Source organism: Pantherophis guttatus, chromosome 4 (genome assembly GCF_059756535.1).
Source record: "Pantherophis guttatus breed Tessera chromosome 4, ASM5975653v1, whole genome shotgun sequence".
Classification (NCBI taxonomy): domain Eukaryota; kingdom Metazoa; phylum Chordata; class Lepidosauria; order Squamata; family Colubridae; genus Pantherophis; species Pantherophis guttatus.
This window is the reverse complement of record NC_142066.1, coordinates 8,366,141-8,372,769: the sequence shown is the minus strand read 5'-3', so window position 1 is coordinate 8,372,769 and position 6,629 is coordinate 8,366,141. Positions and strand designations below refer to the sequence as shown.

General features: G+C 38.0%; 1 pseudogene; it reads left to right on the top strand.

The window, feature by feature from the left end:
- The first annotated feature begins 553 nt into the window (after nt 1-553).
- On the top strand, nt 554-5,831 carry LOC148113669 (vomeronasal type-2 receptor 26-like; annotated as a pseudogene).
- Nucleotides 5,832-6,629: the final 798 nt, after the last annotated feature.

The window sequence follows — 6,629 nt, the reverse complement described above, 5'->3', positions numbered from 1 at the left end:
TAGAATTATGAGAAATCATAGAATATTCCTTCAGAACTGAAAAGATTCAGATGAAGAAGATGTATGGGTTTAGAGAGAATCTCATCCTAAATCTACAATTCTTTCTAATTTAGTAAAGTTCCTAGAAAACTAAATCAACAGAGAAAACGAGCCACAACATTCTGGGTTAAACTGAAGGCTGAAGTTAAAACTCCATAAATTAACATAGTATGCTTTATGATGATTAACTTTCTAGAAAAATATAAAGGAAAAAAATTGTATGCAAAATACATTTGGACTGATAAAAAAATTATTTAATACTTCAGTCAGAAACAAGTTTTCTTGTAGTCAGTTACAAACAGTACCATACTAAAATAATTTGCATAATAATAATAATAATAATAATAATAATAATAATAATAATTGTCCTTAATCTATTTGCAGTGTAATAACCAAATTCTACCAACACATCCTTGCCTTGGCCTTTGCTGTGAAGGAGATCAATGAGGACTTCCAGATCTTACCTAACGTCACTCTTGGGTTCCACATCTATGATAGTTATCACAATCCAAGGATGACTTATCGCACCACTCTGGACCTCCTTTTCAAATCTCAGGAATTTGTTCCTAACTTCAAATGTGATAGCCAGAAGAATCTGATGGCTATCATTGGAGGATTAGGTTCTGATACATCATCTAATATAGCTGAAGTTGTAGATTTTTACAAGATTCCACAGGTCAGTATGGAGGAGATGAACAGAAAAAAATTGTACTTTGTTGTTATGGCATAATTACTGAGAATCAGATATTAGACTTGTATTAAAACGTTCCACAGACCTTAAGGTATAATACTTAGCACTCTTTTATGAAGCTACAATGCCAATCATAGAAGTGAGTATGTAGAGTCATTCCATTCCATACCATAGATTTGAATGTAGCACACTCTCATCTTGTTCAAACAAATGAACTATTATAATGTGTTTGAAATAATTCCTAGAAATTCCATTCTATATTAATATTTCAAAAGTAATAGAGGAAAAATTCCTTCTTTGGAGATCTTTTACAGGAAAACTAGAACTAGAAAGATTGGATTTGAGCTAATGACTCAACAGAGTATTATTCTGCTTTATTTTAGCTGACATATGGCTCATTAGCCCAAGAGGAGTTTCAGACTAGCAAACACTCCTCACTTTATTACATGGTCCCAAAAGAGGACCATCAATACATTGGAATTATTCAATTGCTTCATCATTTCAAATGGACATGGATTGGGATTTTTACTATGGATAACAACAATGGAGAACGTTTCATACAGAAAATGCAGCCCATACTTTCACAAAATGGAATCTGTTCATCGTTCATACAAAGGCTTTCACAACTAATCCACATAGAACACTTTGGAGAACTTTATCATGTAGCCTATAGTATTTCCAATATTTTGAAGAATAGCAACACCACCGCACTTCTCGTCTATGGAGAATCAGGGACTATTATGTGGCTCAGAGGTGTCACGTTTGTAGCAGATCCTGAAAACAAGGAAACTGCATTATTTAGAAAGGTGTGGATCATGACTGCACAAATTGATTTTGTGCTCTCAGGCTTTCAAGTCATGTGGGATCTCCAGATGTTCCATGGGGCTATTTCCTTCACTGTTCATTCAACAGCAGCTATAGATTTCAAGGAGTTTCTTCAGACCATCAAACCTCATTCAGGCTGCAGAGATGGGTTTCTGCAAGACGTTTGGGAACAATCATTTGATTGTTCATTCTCAAAATCAGAATTACAAGAAATGTCCAATAGGCAGTGCCCAGTGGAAAAGAAACTGGAGGATCTTCCTGGGCCTGTGTTTGAAATGGAAATGACCGGCCAAAGCTACAGTGTCTACAATGCTGTTTATTCTGTGGCTCATGCTTTGCAAGCACTACTCATGTCAGGGTTCAATAAGAAAAAAACTATGCTGCGTAAAAAAATTAACCTTCCACCTATGCAGCCTTGGCAGGTATTCTCTCTACATTGCACACTTCTTTTATTTCAATGAACAATCTGATCTAGAATTACCATTTGAACCTATGGCGGAAAGTCTTAATATTTTCTGCTTATAAAATCCAGTGTGAAAAAAGGTCATAAGTCACTTTTTTCAGTGCCCTCATACCTTCAAACAGTCACTAAACAGGCTGTTGTAAGTAGAAGACTACCTGTATTATCCTTTAAATTCTCTCTCTTTTTCATTCTCTTTCACATAGCTCCATCCGTTTCTATATGGCATTTCTTTCAATAATTCGGCTGGAGAGAAAGTTTCCCTGAATGAAAAAGGGGAAGTAATGGGTGGATTTGATATCATCAACCTCATCACATTTCCCAATCGGTCTTTTCAAAGAGTTAGAGTTGGAAGAATAGATCCGAGTTCTCCAACAGGCAAAGAATTATTGATTGATGAAGATTTTATTGCCTGGCACCCAGCTTTTAACCAGGCATGGACTCATTTCATGGACTGTACCTTGAGCTATTATGATCCGAAATAGAGTCTCTTGAATCACATTGAGCAAAGCCTCTTTAGAAATCTAATTTCTATGTTTGCAAGAAAAAATGGAATACTAGGAAAAAATATGGCCCTTGATCAAGTATTAATCGAAATGACAAAATGGTTTTGCAATGTAAAAGTCAGATTTTCTTTTTGGTTGCAATTACCTTTCAGATTATGGACATTGCTTTATTTCCATAACATTTTCATCCCTCATATTTATTTACTCAACTTTCCTTTTTAAAGAGGCCGTTTTCCTCATCACTGTAATTTCAACAAATTTTAATGCATAATATAAATCCAGCTAGGTAATATTCACTAGCCCTTTGGAGAAGTAAAGATTTCTTTACCCCAATAAAAGGTGATGATTAATAACTCACAAATGAAGGTGTCCCAGAACAATATTGAAGAATCTACTTTGAGTCAGTCACTGGTCCACCTTTGGTCCCAGTGACTGTCCCAGATTAGATCCTGCAGGATTAATAAATGTTTTTTTTTCTTAAAACCTCCCTTTGCAAAAATCTTTTATGTTTATCCCCAGGTACTTCCAATTTCTCTGTGTAATGACCATTGCTCCCCTGGATACTGGAAGAAGGAGATTGAAGGAAAACAATTCTGTTGCTATGACTGTGTTCCATGTCCAGAAGGGAAGATTTCAAATCAAAAGGGTAGGATAGACATTCCAGGAAGTTTTCATTACGTTGATTTAAGCAAACAAAGAGGAGCAGTGGTTCAATAGCTTAATGATGCTAGAGAAGGTCATTAAGCTCCAGCGGTTTGAGTCCTAGCATGGTGTAGGGTGGTGAGCTTCCGTTACTCATCTCAGCTGCTGGCGATCTAGCAGTTCGAAAGTATGTTATATGGAAGGAGATAAATAGGTACCACTTCGGTGGGGAGCTGAGCTGGCACTTCATGTGGACGGTTAGAATCCTGCTGGCACTGCACTTCCCATTTGTGATGTCCATTTGTGAGGCAGCTTTAATGTAGGGACAGGGCCCATATGATGCTGCTGTCAGGGTTCTGACCGATGCCCTAATAAAAGCAGGAGCCTCAAACCAAGTTTCAAGAAAAATCCAGTTGTTTATTAGGAGCACCATGTTGGCATGAACCAAGTGAAGTTCTGATGTCACTCAATTCGTACCTTGCCTCTGACTGTGTTTCCTCCTCCCCCCAAGGTGTGTCATAAGTCACATTCCCCAACGAAGCAATTTTGCGGGTCATGAAAGTCATTCCCTCCAGCCATTACTGGTTTCTGTGGAGATGGCCTTGACTTTGGCCAGCTAGGATGTGTTTTCTTTTGACTGAGGTGCAAATTCCTCAATGCAGCTGCGAGGGTTGATTCCCCATCCCCCTGCCTATGCAACTTGGGAGCAGGTCATTTGCACCTGAGTAGTGCAAATGGTATGGAGCCTTCTTGAAACTGCTGAAAGGACTGTGTTGTGGAGCTGTGCTTTGTGCAGCTGTGTTCCTTTTTGCCCTGTGTCCCTTCACTGTGGAAGACAGACACAGGCTGTTGGGGATGAGTCTCTGTTGTCTGCTTCTCAAACTGAAGCACAAATGGTTCCTGTACTCTGCAATTTTTTTCCTGGAAATCCATTCATACTTCCACACCATTTGAAGGGTATTCATCCCAAAGTGCATAGCTAAATGTCAATGGAGGTTCTCATTCATCCAGGTCATGGTTCTCCCAAAGTTGCTTTTTAATGAGCATCTGTCTGCAAGGAATATAAATCCTTCCATTCCCCACCACCCAGTCAGAGCTAAAGAAGCTTCTTGGAGGAGAAGCGAAAGATATTCAAAGAAAAAACAAGAAAGTCAAGTTGCCTCTTGAAAAAGCATCTCTGGGACAACCAAAGTCAGACCTGGGTGACTGAGAATCTTCATAGACAAACAGAGCTAGCAGTCTTAGGGCAGCCAAGTACTAGTCTGTATAAGCATTATAGTCTCCTGGCTAATGTAACATCACCATATACTAAATAAATATTTTTTTTATTTTATTTTAATAAGCAAAGTGTAATTTGCACACCTTAGTATGCAAATAACTAATACTTTTAGTTATTAGTGAATATTCATTTTTATAGCTGTGACTGTTGTTCAGGTCAATACACTCTGTTACTAGAGACTTACATATATCTTTACGGTTTTCTTTTCCATGTTTGAGAGAAAATGGCGAAAGTCCAAATGGCCTACGTTGCAAAAAAATTTAAAATGATACAAAGGGTTGCATTTCAAAGAATAATATTCCTTCCATTTCTGCTTCGTTTTAAGCCAGTCCTCAAATTTTCCATTTGAGGAAAAACTGAATTTTCATAGAAACGTGATCAATCTGTTAAACGGTGGAAAGAACTCAAAGTTATAACAACTCTCACCCATTCAGAAAGTAATTTGAATACTATAGGATACCTAGATGATAAATTCCTTGATTTTCTTTCCAGATATGGATGATTGTTTTCAATGTTCAGAAGATCATTATCCCAATAAAGAAAAGAATGGATGTATCCTGAAATTGCTGGTCTTTCTAAGCTTTGAAGAAACATTAGGAATTGGTTTGGCCTCAGTAGCTCTTTGTTTCTTCTTCTTGACATCTTCGGTACTTGGAACTTTTATTAAGCACAGGGATACTCCCATTGTCAAAGCCAACAACCGGTCCCTCACCTACACTCTGCTTGTCTCTCTTCAGCTCTGTTTTCTCTCCTCTTTGCTCTTCCTCAGCCAACCTAACAATCAACCTAACAATCCGACAATCAACTTTTGGCATCACTTTCTCAGTGGCCATTTCTAGTGTTCTGGCTAAAACTATCACCGTGGTTGTGGCTTTCATGGCCACTAAACCTGGTTCTCAGATGAGGAAGTGGGTGGGGAAAAGATTGGCCTTTTCTATTGTCCTCTCATGTTCTCTATTCCAAGTAATGATTTGTATTCTTTGGTTGTTCACTTATCCGCCATTCTCTGAGTTGGACATGCATTCAGAGCTCCAAGAAATGATTTTACAATGCAATGAGGGGTCAACTTCATTCTTCTACTGTGTCTTGGGCTTCATGGGTATCTTGGCCATCGCCAGCTTTATTGTGGCTTTTCTTGTCCGTAAATTACCTGACAGCTTTAACGAAGCCAAGTTCATCACCTTCAGCATGTTGGCCTTTTGCAGTGTGTGGATCTCCTTCTTTCCAGCCTATTTGAGCACAAAAGGAAAAGCCATGGTAGCTGTGGAGGTCTTCTCCATCTTGTCCTCCAGTGCTGCTTTACTGGAATGCATATTCCTGCCAAAATGCTACATCATTGTTTTCAGGCCTGAGCTAAACCACAGAGAGCAACTCACAAAAAGAAATTAGTACATTGTGCGTTCTTTCTGGCTCTCCTAATTAAAAGATCAAAGGTGGTTTGTATGCAATTTCAGGGAAAGAACCTGATATTTGGTGCCTTTGCAATCCATCCTCTTTTTTTCATTGAGGTTTCTCTATAATTTCTAGATTTAATGGGATTTTAGTGTGGTCTAGAGGGTAAGGAACTGCGGTAGAACCCAAGGGGCCATGAGTTCAAGCCGTGTCTTGGCCATGAAAGCCAACTGGGTAACTTTGGACCAAACACTGTTTCTCACAGGGTTGTTGCTATGTGGAAAAAATAAGGGAGATGGTATATTGGATATGTTTGCTGTCTTTGGTAGTTTGTAAAATAATAAAGTGGTATATATTGTAAAATAATAATAATAATAAATGAAATGAAATGAAGCACTAATATGAAATGAAATGAAATGAAATAAAGTAATAAAATGAAACAAACCTGCTATGGCAAGTGAAAGGGATTGAAAGATGTAAAATGTACGATGACATCATTAACTAAATTCCACCCAGTTTGTAAAAGTATAGTGAGCTGCACAAAAGGATGTCATTTCCACACCACAAAGAGTATGTTTAATGTTATGTTTTATTATAATTTATTATAAATAGATAGCTAAATAGCTAAGTAGCTAGATATCCAGATATACATAAAGGAGGGGTGGAGGGACAGAAATAGATAAATCATAGTAGAGAGATGGACGGATGGATGGATGGATAGATGGATGGATGGATGGATGGATGGACAGGCAGACAGACTGATTGATTCTATGGACAGGACAAGTAGCCGAAATT